The sequence below is a fragment of the Elephas maximus genome, chromosome 4 (assembly GCF_024166365.1).
Source record: "Elephas maximus indicus isolate mEleMax1 chromosome 4, mEleMax1 primary haplotype, whole genome shotgun sequence".
NCBI classification, from domain to species: Eukaryota; Metazoa; Chordata; class Mammalia; order Proboscidea; family Elephantidae; genus Elephas; species Elephas maximus.
This window is the reverse complement of record NC_064822.1, coordinates 90,328,675-90,347,130: the sequence shown is the minus strand read 5'-3', so window position 1 is coordinate 90,347,130 and position 18,456 is coordinate 90,328,675. Positions and strand designations below refer to the sequence as shown.

The 18,456-nt window shown below is 38.9% G+C and overlaps 1 long non-coding RNA gene across 1 annotated transcript; it reads right to left on the bottom strand.

The window, feature by feature from the left end:
* Positions 1-3,345: 3,345 nt before the first annotated feature.
* Positions 3,346-17,434, bottom strand: LOC126075294 (uncharacterized). The gene is made up of 3 exons (XR_007517150.1): positions 17,186-17,434; positions 16,749-16,925; positions 3,346-3,646 (listed from the first exon to the last, which is right to left on the bottom strand). It is a non-coding gene; the product is annotated as an uncharacterized LOC126075294 (long non-coding RNA).
* Between the last annotated feature and the right edge of the window lie 1,022 nt (positions 17,435-18,456).

Below are 18,456 nucleotides of genomic sequence, written 5' to 3'. Positions count from 1 at the left end.
CGTGTCTTTTATTGCCAGTTAAGGGAATTATTTTATGATATTTTTATATCCCAAGGTAAATTTATAAAGATGTAATTAATTGAAAATTATAGGAATTTTTTGTGACATATTTCTGTTTCAAATCCAAATGATTAAAGTTACATTTCATTGTCATGGAGTGCAGTTGCACAGCCCAATTTAGGGAAGTTATTTATGACATACTTCTCACAGTTCCATGATCCATTTCTAAAGTTAAAATAGCTTTCTAATGATTTAGTTTTTGGTGACTTGTAAGTTTCTGATGACTTAGAGTTAATGGTTAGAAGACATCATTGAAAAAAATATATATGTATGTTTTTATTTTTAAGTTAGTAAATTCTCTATTTCTAACATCACATTAAAAGTGGCTTATACATAGCCATACCCATTGCCACTGAGTCAATTCCAACTCATAGCAACCCTATATATAGGTATTTAAAAATATTATAAAAAGCATCATAACAGTGTAAAAAACGTTATGTCATTGTTGTTGTATGGCATCAATTCCCATTCTTAGTGACCCTAAAGGACAGAGTAGAACCACCTCATAGCATTTCCTAGGCTGTAATCTTTATAGGAGCAGATCACCAGGTCTTTTCTTTCATGGAGCTGCTGGTGGGTTCGAACCACCAACCTTTTTAGCAGCAAGTGCCTAACCATTGCACCACCAGGACTCCTCCAAAAAGTGTTGTAGAAGCATAGATAATAGTAGCTTATACATAGGTGATTTGAGAACATCACAAAAGCATACATAATACAAATGATGAAACAATGTGGTATCCATGTAGTATATAGTATCCATATGAGATTGTTGTTTTTATAGGTCAAACACAATCAAATATCAGTAATATATGGTTCAACTGAACATTAAGATATGCTTCTTTTATCACGAGTGTGTTGGTTTTAAAAAAAAGTGAAATTTCAAAAGTAATCTATAAATAAACTGAAAGAAAAGTTATTTGAAAGAATTTGGTGGGAGGGGGAACAGAGACTTTCTGGATATACAGACCCATTGCCATCAAGCTGATTCCAACTCATAGAGACCTTATAGGACAGAGTAGAACTGCCCCATAGTGTTTCCAAGGAGCAGCTGGTGGATTCAAACTGCCAACCTTTTGGTTAACTGACATAGCTCTTAACCACTGTGCCACCAGGACTCCAGATATATGGAGCAGTTTATAATTCCTTTATAACTCTATCCATGTGGATTTAAAAATATATAAATACATTACCTTCTAAATCTAAAGACCTTGGAACTTGAGTGTATCCTAAAACATGTGCCTTTTTTGTTGAATTTTAAAGAACCTGTAATCTAATGGAAGCCTGCATCATTTTCAAATTCTTAGAATTAATCAGTTTTTACTCATATTTAAAATGATATATGAAAATAAAAGCATTATTGTTTAGCCAGTCTGCGACTCATTCTGAGATGGAAGAAAGTCAGGTGATTTGGTCTAATCTTCTTGTGAACATGCTAATGGAAAAAAAAAAAAGTCATTGAGTCAATTCTGACTCATGATGACCCCATGTAGTACAGAGTAGAACTGCTCCATAGGGTTTTCTTGGCTATAACCTTTACAGAAGCAAACTGCTAGGCCTTTCTTTCATAGTGCTGCTGGGTGGGTTTGAACCACCAATCTTCAAGTTAGTAGTCAGGCCCAAACCCTTTGCACTACCCAGGGACCTTCCTAATGAATATACCTCCTGGCAAAGAAGCTAATGGTATGTAATAGCTGAAGAGTCATTACTTATGGAATGTATCCAGTTTTTTAGGATTGCTTATGGTAAACAAACATGGAATCTGTAAATTTATATGGAATAGCTTCTTGGAAAATGTCATGTAAATTATGCAATTATTTGAGTACAAAATAGATATGTTTCATGACTAAAAAGTCTCTTTTGTGTAAGCAAGGTTACCTGCACATGTTGCTTGGAAATCTCACGTGTTAATCTTGGCCAGGGCTATGTTGATGGTTGCAGACCTCTTCCTACTTTGCCTGTGTCTTATGATTATTTGTATCCTTGAAACTATTAGTAAAGTTTGATACTGGGTATGTTACCGGGTAGAATCCCTAGGTTTTTGCTCAGCTTGACTCATATTGGCCAATAAACGGGAAACCTAGGTGAAAGAGCAGGAAAGGCACGTTTATTTCGTTGTACAAGGAAAAGGAGTCAGTCAGAGCTGCTGCTGCCAAGACTGCTCCCCTAGGGCAGGCAGGCATGTTACTTTTAAGGGGGTTACAAGTAGGGAGTTCATACAACTTACATCAGCAACATTCTTAATCATACTGCGGAGACGCAATGGGGTTTACATATAACCTCTGAACAAAAGTAGGTTTCAAATTCAAAGCTGGGTGGGAGGAAGCCCAGCAAAGGAAACAGAGTTTTTAATACAAAACTGTAGGGGAGGAAGCCAAGCAAAGAAAACAGGACTTTTACTACAGCACTGTGGGGGCTCTGTCTCAGATAAATCCCTGGTTCAGTGAGTTTCATTTTGACAATCTGATGCTTTGAGTTATCTACTACGTGAATTTTGATGTCACACATAGCATTTCCTGACAGCCACATCATATATAAGATTATCCAAATCAGTACATATAGAGGTCTTTATTTTTTTAACAGCTGTATAGTATTTCATTGTGTATTGTTACAGGGTTGCTATGAGTCAGAATCGACTCGACGGCACTGGGTTTGGTTTGGTTTTTTATTGTTGTTGGGTGTTGTCAAATAGATTACGACTCAAAGTGACCCTGTATGTCAGAGTAGAACTGTCTGATAGGGTTTCTTAGGCTGTAATATTTATGGGAGCAGATCACCAGGTCTTTTCTCCTGTGGAGACACAGGGTGGCTTCAAACTACCGACCTTTCAGTGAGCAGCTGAGCCCTTAACCATTGTGCCATCAGGGCACCTTCTTTATTCATTAATCAAGAAGAATAGATAATTTCCATTCCTTTTGCTATTACAAACAATGCTGCAATACAGATTCTTGTTAACATGTGAACTTACACAATTGGGACCATCCCTATAGGATAAATTCTCAGGCATGGAACTGATGAGTCAAAGGAGACGTGCATTTTCAATTTTAGGAGCTATTGCCAATTTGATCACTAGAAAAGTTATACCAATTTATTCTCCCACCAACTATGTGGGATAGTGCCTGCTTTCCTATACTGTCACCTCACCTTTTCCAAACCAACAGGTAAATAATTTTATATCATCATGGGTTTGATTTGTTTTTCTCTTATAGATATAAAAAAAAAAACCCAAACCCGCTGCCATCGAGTTGATTCCGACTCTTAGCAACCCTATAGGGCAGAGTAGAACTGCCCCATAGTGTTTCCAAGGAGCACCTGACAGATTCGAACCGCTGACCTTTTGGTTAGCAGCCACAGCACTTAGCCACTATGCCACCAGGGTTTCCCTTATAGTAGAGCATTAAAAAAATTACATCTTCTCAAATGCTTAATATCTCATTTTAACTCGGGGACCTGGATTGGTAGTTTGGTCATAGGTTGAAGCACAAGGTGATGTTCCACTAAAGATGTCCTCTTCCCAGATGTTTGTTGTCTGGAATTCTCTCCTGATCTCCCGGTTTCAGTTCAGGCATTTATCTTCTGCTAAAATAAGCTTCCAGTAGAGAAATGGTAATTATCAGTCCTTGCGTCTTAGTGTGAAAAAGGACACCTAGGGTGGGGTCAGATTGCAGGGAAGAAGAGAGTACTGTTCATGACAGATAAGGCACACATTATACATGCTTTCAACTGACTAGCAGTGGGAGTATATACGGAATAAACAGAGGTAATTTTAAAAGTGGTAGAAATTCATTTCAATGAAGAAATAAGTGACATTCCAAAGTTTTAAAAAGAGATTGTGAAATGGTTGAAATATTTAAATATAAAGATAACTTTTGAACCTTGCTAGAGCTGACTGTAGAATATAGTGCTGAGAACAGGGAAGCTAAACTACACCCTCTCTTCACTTATTGACACAGTTAGATTCCAAAGACCAGATTGTTATGCAAAATCTGTATTACGTGAAAATGGAGGATGACCACTTCAGATCACAAAATGGAAAATGACTACATCATTACATAACTGCCAAACCACTGAGAATCACCAGCCAAGTTGACATATAGTCTTAACCATCAAAGCCAGGGTTACTCTCACCTCGCACCTCGGCATTTGTTACTGCCAGATGTACATTGTTCATGCACAAAATAGTTGAGTAGTAGTTATTTACTATTGTAGTAAAGTGAAATGTCAGATAACAAGATAGTCGAAAAGTGAGGAGAAAGTGTAGCTGTTTTATAAGGAGACATACAGAACCCAGGCTAATGATTATATATAAGAGGAGAAAAACAATTTTCTAAAAGTAGGTCATAATCATCACAATAATTTTAAACGGTAGTTTCACCATTACCCTGCAGTTCTCAAAGTTCCTGCAAAACAAAACTAAACAAAAAACAACCCAGAGCAATTATTGTGTGGTGCAAACAGTTAATCACTAGACTACTAGTTGAAAGATTGGTGGTTCAAGCCCACCCAGAGGCACCTGGGAAAACAGGCCTGGCGATCTCCTTCTGAAAGGTCACAGCCTTGAAAATCCTGTGGAGCAGTTCTACTCTGCGCTCATGGGGTCATCAAGAGTCAGAATCATCTTGATGGCAACTAACAACAACAACAACCACCTTTGTAATGGTGTGGGCAGGGTTAAAAGAACTGAGCTTCTCAGGGCTAGCAAGACCATGGGGCAATCATCACCCTTGGGCCCTAAATGGCAAGTGGAGAGAGTGGTTATTAGAACTCATAGAAAGTAGCTAGAGTTGGGAGAGGGGGCTAACAGGACCATGGGTTTCACAAAGGGATGCAGCAAGCCTCAAGAAGGAAACCAGAGAAATTAGCACTTCAGTCTCACTCTCCTCATGCTCTCTCAACTCCTGTCAGTACCTCCCATTGGCTGAATCCAATTGGAAACTATATTAGACAAAAGAATGCAATCCTCTCTCACCCCACATATGTCCACGCCCTAAACTCTGGAACCTGTGACTATGTTGCCATACATGGCAAATGGGGCTTTGCATATGTGATCAGGAATCTTAAAATGGAGAGATTATCCTGGTGGGTGTAATGTAATCATGTTGTTGTTAAGTGCCATTGACTTGATTTCAACTCATAGTGACCCTGTGTTACAAAGTAGAATCGCTTATCAGGTTTTCTAGGCTGTAATCTTTATGGGAGGAGACTGCCAGGTCTTTTTCCCATAAAGCCACTGGATTAGAACCACTGACATTCCAGTTAGCAGCCAAGCATTTAACCATTGCTCCACCAGGTCTCCTTAATGCAATCATAAAGGTTCTTATAAATGAAAGAAAGAGTCTGGAGAGTCGGAGAGATTTGAAGATGCTACACTGCTGGCTTTGAAGGCGGAGGAAGCAGCCACAAGCCAAGGAATGCAGTTGGCTTCTGTTATTGTTAGGTACTGATTTTAAATGTGTAGTGACCCTGTGTGACAGAGTAGAACTGCCCTATAGGGTTTTCTAGGCTGTAATCTTTATGGAAGCAGATCGCCAGGTCTTTCTCCCTTGGTGCTGCAGGGTGAGTTTAAACTGCCAGACTTTCAGTTAGCAGACAAGTGCTTAACTGTTGTGCCACCAGGATTCCTTAGGTGGCCCCTAGAAGCTGGAAAACTTAAAGAAACGGATTGTCCCTTAGAGCCTCTAGGAGGAACACAGGTGTTTCAACATCTTGATTTTGGCTCAGTGAGACCCGTTTCAGGCTTCTGATCTCTAGAACTACAAGATAATAAATTTGTTTTATTTTAAGCCACTAAGTGTATAAAAAAAAAGTGTATAGACTCTGGAAAAAAACAAGGCTCTAGGATTTGATGGAATATCAATTGAAATGTTTCAACCAACGTATGCAGCACTGAAAGTGCTCACTCGTCTATGCCAAGAAATTTGAAAGACAGCTACCTGGCCAACTGACTGGAAGAGATCCATATTTATGCCTATTTCCAAGAAAGGAGAGCCAACGAAATGTGGAAATTATTCAACAATATCATTAATATAACACGCAAGCAGAATTTTGCTGAAGATCATTCAAAAGCAACTGCAGCAGTATATCGACAGGGAGCTGCCAGAAATTCAAGCAAAATTTAGAAGAGGACATGGACCCAGGGATATCATTGCTGACGTCAGATGGATCTTAGCTGAAAGCAGAGAATACCAGAAGGATGTTTACCTGTGTTTTACTAACTATGCTAAGGCATTCGACTGTGTGGATCATAACAAATTATGGGTAACATTGTGGAGAATAGAAATTTCAGAACACTTAATTATGCTCATGAGGAATCTGTATATGGATCAAGAGACAGTCATTCGAACAGAACAAGAGAATACTGCATGGTTTCAAGTCAAGAAAGGTGTCATCAGGGCTGTACCTTTCACCATATCTATTCAGTCTGTAGGCTGAGCAAATAATCTGAGAAGCTGGACTACATGAAGAAGAATGGGGCATCAGGATTGGAAGAAGACTCATTAACAACCTGTGTTATGCAGATGACACAACATTGTTTGCTGAAAGTGGAGAAGACTTGAAGCACTTACTGATGAAGATCAAAGACCACAACCTTCAGTATGGATTACACCTCAATATCAAGAAAAGAAAAACTCAAAACTGGACCAATAAGCAACATCATGATAAACGGAGAAAAGACTGAAGTTGTCAAGGATTTCATTTTACTTGGATCCACAATCAACAGCCATGGAAGCAGCAGTCAAGAAATCAAAAGAAGGATTGCATTGGGCAAATATACTGCAGAAGACCTCTTTAAAATGTTGAAAAGCAAAGATGTCACTTTGAAGACTAAGGTGTGCCTGACTCAAACCATTGTATTTTCAATCACCTCATATGCATGTGAAAGCTGGACAATGAATAAGGAAGACTGAAGAAGAATTGATGCCTTTGAATTATGGTGTTGGTGAAGGACATTGAATATACCATGGACTGCCAGAAGAACAAACATATCTGTCTTGGAAGTAGAGCCAGAATGCTCCTTAGGAGCAAGGATGGTGAGACTTCATCTCATGTACTTTGGGCATGTTATCAGGAGGGACCAGTCCCTGGAGAAGGACATCATGCTTGGTAAAAGAGAGGGTCAGCAAAAAAGAAGAAAACCCTCAACGAGATGGATTGACACAGTGGCTGCAACAGTGAGCACAAACATAGCAACAATTCTGAGGATGGCGCAGGTCTGGGCAGTGTTTCGTTCTGTTGTGCATGGGCTCGTTATGAGTCAGAAACAATTTTGATGGCACCTAACAACAAAGACACTGCATTCAGCATCTCTGTTTCCCACAAACACTTTCAATACCATGAGGACTTTTGTCTTAAGGCACAAGTGACAGGGCAGCTTGCACCACACATTTGACCTGCTATAGAAGTTATTCCTGCACTGGGCTTCACAAAAAACTAGGAAGCCCTGCAGGTTAACTGGTAAATGAGAAGGACCAACACATCAAACATAGTATAGGTTGTCCTGGGGGCAAAGTAACGCGTAGCAAATTCTCTCATTTTAGAGTGTGTTATGGATTGAATTGTGTCCTCCAAAAAGATATGTTACAAGTCCTAATACCTTCAGTCATTCACTGAAGTCATCAGTGAAAGTGATTTTGTTTGGGTAAATGAGGTCTTTCTTGGAAGGTATTATCAGTTAAGGAGATCATACTGGGGTGGGGTGGATCCTAATCCTATATATGATTGGTGTTTTATAAAAGAGGAGGATAGACACAGAGATGGGGGAAGTCACCATGTGAATCTATATCTACAAGCAGCAAAGAATTGCTGGACTCCTTTTTTTTTTTTTTTTAGTGAAGCTAGCAGAAAGGCTTGGAATCCTCTCTTAGATGTCTCATATGGAATCAACATGGTGTATATCCTGATTTGGATTTCTAGTCTCCAGAGTTATCAAATAATAAATTCCTGTTCTTTAAAGCCACTCAATTTGTGGTGTTTTCTTTCTGCAGTCCTAGGAAACTAAGACACCCCTTGACCTCACAATTTCACTTCTAGTGATTTTCCCTACATTCCTAGATAAGTAAGTACCAGTGTGAAAATATGTCAGTACAAAGATACACAGTGAAGCATTGTTTGTAAGGGTAAAAATAGGTAGTTAATGATCTAGATATCTATTGATCAGTAGTTAATACAATGGAAGACTATCTAGCTATTTAAAGGAATGAGGTACATTTGTGTGTGTTGATATAGAAAGATCACCAAGATGTTAAGTGAAAAAAGCAAGATGAAGAACAGCATGTACAGTATTAGTTTTTTAAAAAGGTATGTATATGCATATAGACATGATTTTTAAAATAGCAGTTAAAGAGGACAGGATCTTGAGACAGACTGCCTAGGAATACATCTCAGTTCCACAACTTGATAGCTGTGTGACCATGGGCAATTTACTTGATCTTTCTGTTTCTATCTCTGTAAAATAGGGATAATAATCCTTGGTTGATTTGTGTGAGGATTAAAGGAGTTATGCAAGAGTTGGCCTACTGGCCAGATCTAGCCATTGCCTGATTTGTAACTAAAGTTTTATTGGAACACAGCCACACCTGTCACTTTACATACTCTCTATAACTGCTTTCAGGATACAACAGCAGAGTTGAGGAGTTGAAAGAGAGACCAAATGATCCACAACTCCTAAAATATTTACTATCTGGGTTTTACAGAAAAAAATTACTGACTCCTGAATTAATGCATATAAAATGTTTAGAACAGTGCTTAAAAAAAAAACAAACCAAACCCATTGATGTCAAGTTGATTCCAACTCATAGCAACTGTGATCATTAAAGTTGTGTGTCAACTTGGCTGGGCCATGATTCTCAGTGACTTGGCAGTTGATGTAGTTTGGTAGTCATATGATGATGTGATTATTTCCATGATGAGATTTAATATATTGTGATCACATACAGGATGGATCTGCTGTGAGTAGCCAATCAGTTGAAAGGGAGTTTCCTTGGGGCTGTGGCCTGCATGGAATATATAAATGGACTTTCTAGCAAGGCTCGTTGGCTTTTGCTTGCTCTGGATCCTGCAGCTGGCTCCTGTTCATCTGACCTCTAGTTCTTGGGACTTGAACCAGCAGCTTACCTGACATCTTGTCTGCCAATCTTGGGATCTGTCCATCTTTGCAGCCTGTGAGCAAGAGCCCTGCTCTCTGACCTGCTGATCTTGGATTCGCCAACCCCAGTGTTTACGTGAATCAGCAGAAACCTCTATCCTAACCCATGGATTTAAGATGTACCAGCCTATACAACCACAGAAGCCGTTTCCGTGATATAAATCTCTCTCTATATATATATGTTTATAAATATATATATACCTTATTTTATATACATATATTTATAATAAACTTTCCCACGTATCTCTCAGTTTGTTGTACTGTGGCAGCTTGCGTGTTGCTGTGATGCTGGAAGCTATGCTACTGATATTTAAATATCAGTAGGATCATCCTGGTGGACATATTTCAGCTGAGCTTCCAGACTAAGACAGACTAGGAAGAAGGACCCACTGGTCTACTTCTGAAAAGAATTTTCCAGTGAAAACATGAATAGCAGCAGAACATTGTCTGATCTAGTGCTGGAAGATGAGCCCCTCAGGTTGGAGGGCACTCCAAAGATGACTGGGGAAGAGCTGCCTCCTCAAAGTAGAGTTAACCTTAACGATGTGGATGGAGTCAGGTTTTTGGAGTCTTCATTTGCTGATGTGGCATGACACAAAATGAAAAGAAATAGCTGCAAACATCCATTAATAATAGAACATGGAATGTATGAAGTATGAATCTAGGAAAATTAGAAGTCATCAAAAATGAAATGGAATGCATAAAAATTGATATCTGAGGCATTAGTGAGCTGAAATGAACGGGTATTGGCCATTTTGAATCCAATAATCTTACAGTCTAATATGCTAGGAATGACAACTTGAAGAGGAATGGTGTTACATTCATCGTCAAAAAGAACATTTCCAGATCTATCCTGAAGTACAATGCTGTTGGTGATAGGATAACATCCGTACTCCTACAAAGAAGATCAGTTAATACAACTATTATTCAAATTTACACACCAACCACTAAGGCCAAAGATGAGGAAACTGAAGATTTCTTATCAATTTCTGCAGTCCGAAATTGACCAAACATGCAATCAGGGTGCATTGATAATTACTAGTGATTGGAATGTGAAAACTGGAAACAAAGTGGAGGGATCGGTAGTTGGAAAATGTGGCCTTGGTGGTAGAAATGGTGCTGGAGATCATCATATGCTTCAATTTTGCAAGACCAATGACTTCGTTCCAAATACCTTTTTCACCAACATAAATGGCGACTATATACATGGACCTCACCACATGGAATACACAGATATCACTTTCACTACATCTGTAGACAGAGACAAGGGAAAAGCTCAATATCATCAGTCAGAAAAAGGACAGGGGCTGACTGTGGAACAGACCATCAATTGCTCATATGCAAGTGTCATGGATTGAATTGTATCCCCCCAAATATATGTGTCAACTTGGTTAGGCCGTGATTCCCAGTATTGTGTGGTTTTCCTCCATTTTGTGACTGTAATTTTATGTTGAGAGGATTAGGGTGGGATTGTAGCACCACCCTTACTCAGGTCACCTCCCTGATCCAAGGTAAAGGCAGTTTCCCTGGAGTGTGGCCTGCACCACGTTTTATCTCAAAGAGATGAAAGGAAGGCAAGCAGAGAGTTGGGGACCTCATACTACCAAGAAAGCAGCACCAGAAGCAAAGTACCTCCTTTGGACTTGGGGTCCCTTAGCCAGAGAAGCTCCTTGACCAGGGGAAGATTGAGTACAAAAGCCTTCCTCCACAGCCAGTAGAGAGAGAAAGCCTTGCCCTGGAGCTGACACCCTGAATTTGGACTGTTAGCCTACCTTACTTAGCGTGAGAAAAATAAATTTCTCTTTGTTAAAGCCATCCACTTGTGGTATTTTTCTTATAGCAGTACTAGATGACTAAGACAGCAAGTTCAAGTTGAAGGTCAAGAAAATTAGAACAAGCCCAAGAGAGCCAAAGCACAACCTTGAGTATCTTCTACCTGAATTTAAAAACCATCTCCAGAATAGATTTGACACATTGAACACTAACGACCAAACACCAGACAAGTTGTGCAATAACATCAAGGACCTCACACATGAGAAAAGCAAGAGGTCATTAAAGAGACAGGAAAGAAAGAAAAGACCAAAATGAATGTCAGAAGAGACTCTGAAACTTACTCTTGCATGTCAAGTAGCTAAAGCAAATGGAAAAAATGATGACTTATAAGAGCTAAACAGAAGATTTCAAAGGGCGACTTGAGAAGACAAAGTCAAGTGTTATAAGGACATGTGCAAAGACCTGGAGTTAGAAAACCGAAAGGGAAAACAGGCTCAGCATTTCTCAAGCTGAAAAAACTGAAGAAAAAATTCAAGCCTCGAATTGCAATATTTAAGGATTCTATGGGGAAAATATTAAATAAAGTGGGAAGCATCAAAAGAAGATGGAAGGAATACACAGAGTCACTATACCAAAAAGAATGGGTCAAGATTCAACCATTTCAGGAGGTAGCATATGACCAGGAATGGGTGGTACTGAAGGACAAGATCCAAGCTGCATTGAAGGCATCGGCGAAAAACAAGGTTCCAGGAATTGATGAAATACCAGTTGTGATGTTTCAACAAACAGAAGCAGGGCTAGAAGTACTCACTCCTCTGTGCCAAGAAATTCTATCATCTTGCCGGCCGACTGGAAGAGATCCATATTTATGCCTTTTCCAAAGAAAGGTGAGCCAACTGAATATGGAAATTATAGAAAAATATCATTAATACCACATGCAAGTAAAATTTTGCTGAAGATCATTCAAAAGAAGCTGCAGCAGTACATCAACAAGGAACAGCCAGAAATTCAAGCCAGATTCAGAAGAGGATGTGGAACCAGGGATATCATTACTGATGACAGATGGATCCTGGCTGAAAGCAGTGAAAGATGTTTACCTGTGTTTTATTGACTATGCAAAGAAATTTGACTGTGTGTGTCATAACAAATTATGGATAGCCTTGAGAAGAAGGGAATTTCAGCATACTTAACTGTGCCCATGAGGAACCTGTACTAGATTAAGAGGCTGTTGTTCAAACAGAACAAGAGGATACTGCATGGTTTAAAGTCAGGAAAGGTGTGCATCAGAGTTGTATCCTTTCACCATTCTTATTAAATCTGTATGCTGAGCAAATAATCTGAGAAGCTGGACTATATGAAGAACGAGGCACCAGGATTGGAGGAAGACTCGTTAACAACCTGTGTTATGCAGATGATACAACCTTGCTTGCTGAAATCAAAGAGAACTTGAAGCACTTACTGAGGAAGCTCAAAGACCACAGGCTTCAGTACGGATTACACCTCAACATAAAGAAAACAAAAATCCTCACAACTGGACCCACAAGCAACACCACAAGAAACGGAGAAAATATTGAAGCTGTCAAGGATTTCATTTTACTTGGATCCACAATCAACACTCATGGAACCAGTAGTCAAGAAATCAAAAGATGCACTGCATCGGGCAAATCTGCTGCAAAAGACCTCTTTAAAGTGTTGAAAAGCAAAGATGTCACCTTGAAGACTGCGGTGCACCTGATGCAAACCATGGTGTTTTCAATCACCTCATAAGCATAGGAAAGCTGGGCAATGAATAAGGAAGATCAAAGAATTGATGCCTTTGTATTATGGTGTTTGAAAGAATATTGAATATACCACGAACTGCCAATAGAATGTACAAATCTGTCTTGGAGGAAGTACAGCCAAAATGCTTCTTAGAAGCAAGGATGGTGGGACTTTGTCTCACATTCTTTGGGCATGTTATCAGGAAGATCAGTCCCTGGAAAAGGACATCATCCTTGGTAAAATAGAGGGTCAGCAAAAAAGAAGACCCTCAATGAGATGGATTGACACAGTGGCTGCAACAATGAACTCAGGCATAACAATGATTGTGAGGATGGTACAGGACCGGGCAGTGTTCCATTCTGTTGTACATAGTGTTGCTATGAGTTGGAACCAACTTGATGGCATCTAACAACACAATTTATATGCTTTACTGGTTTTGCTTTTCTAGAACCCAGCCTAAGACAGGGACCCTATGGGACAGGGTATAATTGCCCCATAGGGTTTTCAGGGAGCAACTGGTGGTTTCGAACTGCTGACATTTTTTGGTTAGCAGCTGAGCTCTCAACTACTGCTCCACCAGGGCTCCAGAACAGTGCTTAGTATATTGTAAATTCGCAATGTTAGTTATTATCGTAATATAATTGTAAAAATTTTCTCCAAGGATTCCTTTCAGTGTAGAACTGTGCTTCATAGGGTTTTCAGTTACTGCATTTTGAGAAGTAGATTGCCAGGCCTTTCTTCCAAGTTGCCTCTGGGTGGACTCAAACCTCCAACCTTTTGATTAGTTGTCAAGCTTGTTAACCATTTGCACCACCCAGGGTCTTCCCAAATTATTGGCTAATGTTTAAACTTTGATGATACTCAGAGGAGTGATTCTAATGCTTTTTGGCTTCACAGTCCCCTCTTTGGTTCCAGCCTCTCTAGGTTACTGGAGTTTCATAGAAACAAGTGGGATTTCAAAGCATTGCTTTCAGTGGCCCCTGGGACATCAAGGACTTGGACATCTGGTATCAGCAGAGCCACTTGGACTCACTGCCTCCCCATATTCCCAGGAGTTGTTCCTGGTAAGTGGTCTCTCAAATCTGAGCTGTGCTCTTTGTGTGACACTCTTAGAGATTTATTATTGGACTTCTTCTTTACTTTCATTTTTATTTTATGTTCTAAACATTTTGAAGAGTTTGTTGCCAAATTAAGTTTGGTGAGGCTGTCACTGAGTTCTCCCAGGTCTACTTTGTCTGACTTTGTGAGAACCAAGGTTTCAGCCCATTAACTTTGAACTGATCTTTTCTTTCTAAGGGCACATTCAGGTCTCAGTGCACCATTAGGTTTTGGGTGCCCGTTAAATCTCATAGCATGTGCTGTTCACTGTTTTAGCAGAATGAGGAATGTCACTTCCAAGGGCTTGGTGTGGCCACCTTCAGACACCCTAGTCACTTATCTGAACAAACATTTTGGCTCTTGTATGCTTGCTATTAGATCGCTGGCATGCTTTCACCACGGACAGTTTGAAAAATCAGTGGTCACTGTAAGGCTCTTTTGAACTGGATAATCTAGTTTTTCTGCACAGTAAATTAGAAAAGGAAGACTCCCAAATTCAGCAACCTCAATGGGACGCATATTTTGATTGGCACTTAGAAGTCTCTAAGAGATGTAAGAAAGCAAAACAGCTTCCATGCAGGATATTTATTAATTGATACAGATATCATAGGCCAGGTTCACAAGTTTCTACGAAAATCCTATTGACCAAACAACTAAAGGAAATGCAACGTGAGGCCCTGCCCCTATTTCTCTTACCCCCATTCCTTCTGCCCCTCTACCAGCTGACTTTCCTAATACCCTTTCTGAACTCCCTTTCTACCCTACAGAACCTAGTAAAGAACAATGAGAGGAACCAATTTCTGTTACAGTCCCTGAGATGCCTTTTAAGATAAGGAATCCAGAAGAAGCAAAAAAAAACCTCCGCAGGTTACATTTGCCACTTCATCTAAAGAAGAACTTCACACAATTGGAAAGGACTTTCCTAATCCTCATGAAGATACCCAAAACTTCACCCAGAAATTTAGGATTTTCATAGAAACTTGTGAACCTGGCCTATCAGGTCTGTATCAATTAATAAATATATTGACAGCACCAGAGGAAGCTCAAAGGTGGATGGAGGAGGCCAATTGGAAAAATCCGAAAAGATCTTTTAACTATAAGACCCAGTGTTCCCAGTATAAAATTATTAGACCAAACCAAAACCATTGTTTAATTACTCCTAGACTCTATCCCAAATGTTTTCCCTAGGAAAATAGACTGGACAAAAGTTCAAGGCTGTAAGCAAGAGAAAAGGATGAGAATGTTTGTAATTATAGGGGTAACTTGAGCCAACTTTTGCTGAATACTCAGGCTTAAACCTAACAGAGCCTGGAGCTGAAATAGCTTTCAACTCCGTATTCCTAAATGGACTTGACACTGAATTATCTGAGCTAGTCAACCCATTTGTGTTGTCTTTTCTTTCCTCCTCTTTGGGAAACTTTTGTTTGGTGTTCAGGGTTGTTGGAGGGTCTGAGATCTCTGCATCTGAGACTCTGGAAAATTAATAAATTTTATCTAGAACCTGTTTTTCTGTTGAACTGGATCAATCTTAGCAAAGAATAGCTGTATATATTTTAAGAAACTGGTTTGTTCATGTTATGTGGTATTGTATACGCCTAGTCTTTGAGGTAGCCACACAGACTGGTGAGTTTATGTGTTTCCATTTCATTTTGTTCTGAGAGTTTGCCTCTGGTGTAGAGAGTAGTGTCTGAGTTTCTGTCTTGTACCAGGCTGAAGGCCATGGTTGGTGTTTTTTATAGAGCTGTCTATAATCTCATTTTTTTTTCTCTTCCAAGAAAAACTGCTTCTTGCACCTGGGCTTTGACCAGCTACTCTGAGAAACATTGATACAAATTAGTTCTTTGAAAAGCGCATGGGGAAAAAAAACCAGAAAGGATGAATTGTTTATTTTGTTTAATAAGGCCTCAAAAAGATAAAAATTATTCTAAATTTCTTCTCTAAAGGATCCTATATAGCATGCAAGAGATAAAAACCAAAACCAAAGAACCAATCTGTTGCAACTGAATTGATTCCAATTCATAGCGACTCTATAGGACAGAGTCGAACTGCCCCACAGGGTTTCTAAGGAGCAGCTGGTGGATTCGAACTGCTGGCCTTTTGGTTAACAGCCTGTCTCTTAACCTCTGCACCACTAGGGCTCCATGCAAGAGATAGGGTTATGAAAATGGAATAATTTTCTACCTCTGATGGTATTATTAAATTAGAAGAGGTTTAATGATAAATAAGTGCTCATATAAATTTAATAGTCCAAATATTTCCAGGAATTAATGAAAGTGAATTTGTTCTGACAAAGATTTTTATGTACTGGAGTATGTCAATCTTAAAAGCAAAACCTTTCTAAGTACCTTAAGCTAGATATTATATGAAATCTGTTGTTTTTAAGGAAAAGGGGTAATTTCCAAGAATTGATGGGTTCATTTTTGCTAAAGAGCTTTGATATTTACTGGTTAGATAAAAGGTTGTGATAAGAAGAAGGCAAAATTGCTTACCAAGAGAATTGCAAAAGGGAAAGAAATTGGTTATCTTTCTCTTTCAAAATACCTAGGCCAACTTAAGAATATGGAAATGAATCAAGATGACTAATTCTTGTCTTTGACCATGAACCACAAGATAGGGAAAGTGGGACAGGATCAGGACTCCTTGGACCCCTGCCTCTGAGGTTATATAGCTCCAGGGAAGCTTTTGAAGGACTCCTCCAAACTAGGTGGAGACATTTTAAGAAAATAAGATGCTGGCTTACTATGCTGTTGTTGTTAGGTGACTTTGAGTCAGTTCCAACTCATAGCGTCCCTATGTACACTGAAATGAAACACCGCCAAGTCCCGAGCTATCCTCACAATCATTGTTATGCTTGAGCCCATTGTTGCAGCCACTGTCAGTCCATCTCATTGAGGGTTTTCCTCTTTTCACTCACCGTTTTGCCAAGCATGATGTCATTCTCCAGAGACTGATCCCTCCTGATAACATGTCCCAATTATGTGAGATGTAGTCTTTCCATCCTTGCTTCTAAGGAGCATTCTGGTTGTACTTCTTCCAAGATATGTTTGTTCATTCTTTTGACAGTCCATGGCATATTCAAGATTAGACAGACCTATAGAACAAATAATAACATACATGAGGAACAAGCTTCTTAGTTCAATTAAGTATGTGAGACCAAATGTGCAAGAACTGCCCCAAAGCAAAAATAAACTGGGAAAGGAAAACTGGACAAATGGACATAAGGAACCGGGGCGGGGGGGGGGGGGAGATATATTGCAGGGATTGCAACCAATGTCACAGAACAATTTGTATATAAATTTTTGCATGAGAAACTGATTTGCACTGTAAACTTTCCCCTGAAGTTTTCCTCACTCCTTGTTGTCTTTTGAATCTGGCTTGAACTTCTGGCAGTTCCCTGTTGATGTACTGCTGCAAATGCTTTTGAAAGATCTTCAGCAAAATTTTACTTGTGTGTGATATTAATGATATTGTTCAATAATTTCTGCATTTTGTTGGACCACCTTTCTTTGAAATGGGCACAAATGTGGATCTCTTCCAGTCAATTGGCCAGGTAGTTATCTTTCAAATTTCTTGACATAGATGAGTGAGCACCTCCAGCACTGCACCTGTATGTTAATGGAATACCAACTGAGATGATTCAACAAACTGATGCCTTACTATAAAAAAAAAAAAAAACAGAAATTGATGGATTCCCATCATAAAAGAACTGTAAACAAGTTCTCCCTATTGTAGAGGAACTCCTAGAAGCAAAAAAAAAAAAAAATAGAAATCACAATGAGTCACACCTGAAATGGCCTTGGGAAATATTTCCACCCCTAATCAAAGACTTAAAGTTATATCTATATCAATGAATTTGTCGAGTTGAGCAGAGACTTCGTAATTTCCAAAACCAGTTTGTAATATATTAAAGGGCTAAAGTTAGATTTGGGAAAATGGTAAAAGTTTGAATGAAAACAAACTTTATTTCAAGGGTAATTATGTTTTATGGTATACAGATTTTAAATAGTTTCTAAGATCTTTAGATAAGTTACTAATATGAAATTGAGTTGATAAATATTCACTCTAATTTAGGTTTACATACTTTTGTTTTTTATGCCACAGAGAAAGGATATATATACATCCTAACCAAAAGGTCAGCAGTTTGAATCCACCAGCCACTCCTTGGAAACCCTATGGGCAGTTCTACTCACTCCTATAGGGTTGCTATAAGTCATAATTAACTCAACAGCAATGGAATATATATATATATTTGGGTCTGCTAAAGTGTATGTTCATTTTTGCCACTTAAATGGTTATACTATAAGATATATGCAATGATGACAGTGTCTGAAAGGTTTATTAAAAGGAAATTTATTGGGTATGTTCAAAGTTTTTATCTGTATGGATAAAGTTTAATGGGTTAATTTATGAGTTTTTAAGAAATTTTAATGTCAAATAACATAGAGCAAAGAACTGGGTTTCTTGCAGTTAAAATGACAGAATTTTCTTAGCTACTGAGTATCATGGATTGAATTTTGTCCCCCTAAAATATCTGTGAACTTGGCTAGGCCATGATTCTCAGTATCACGTTATTGTCCACCATTTTGTATCTGATGTGAATTTCCTATGTGTTGTAAATCCTA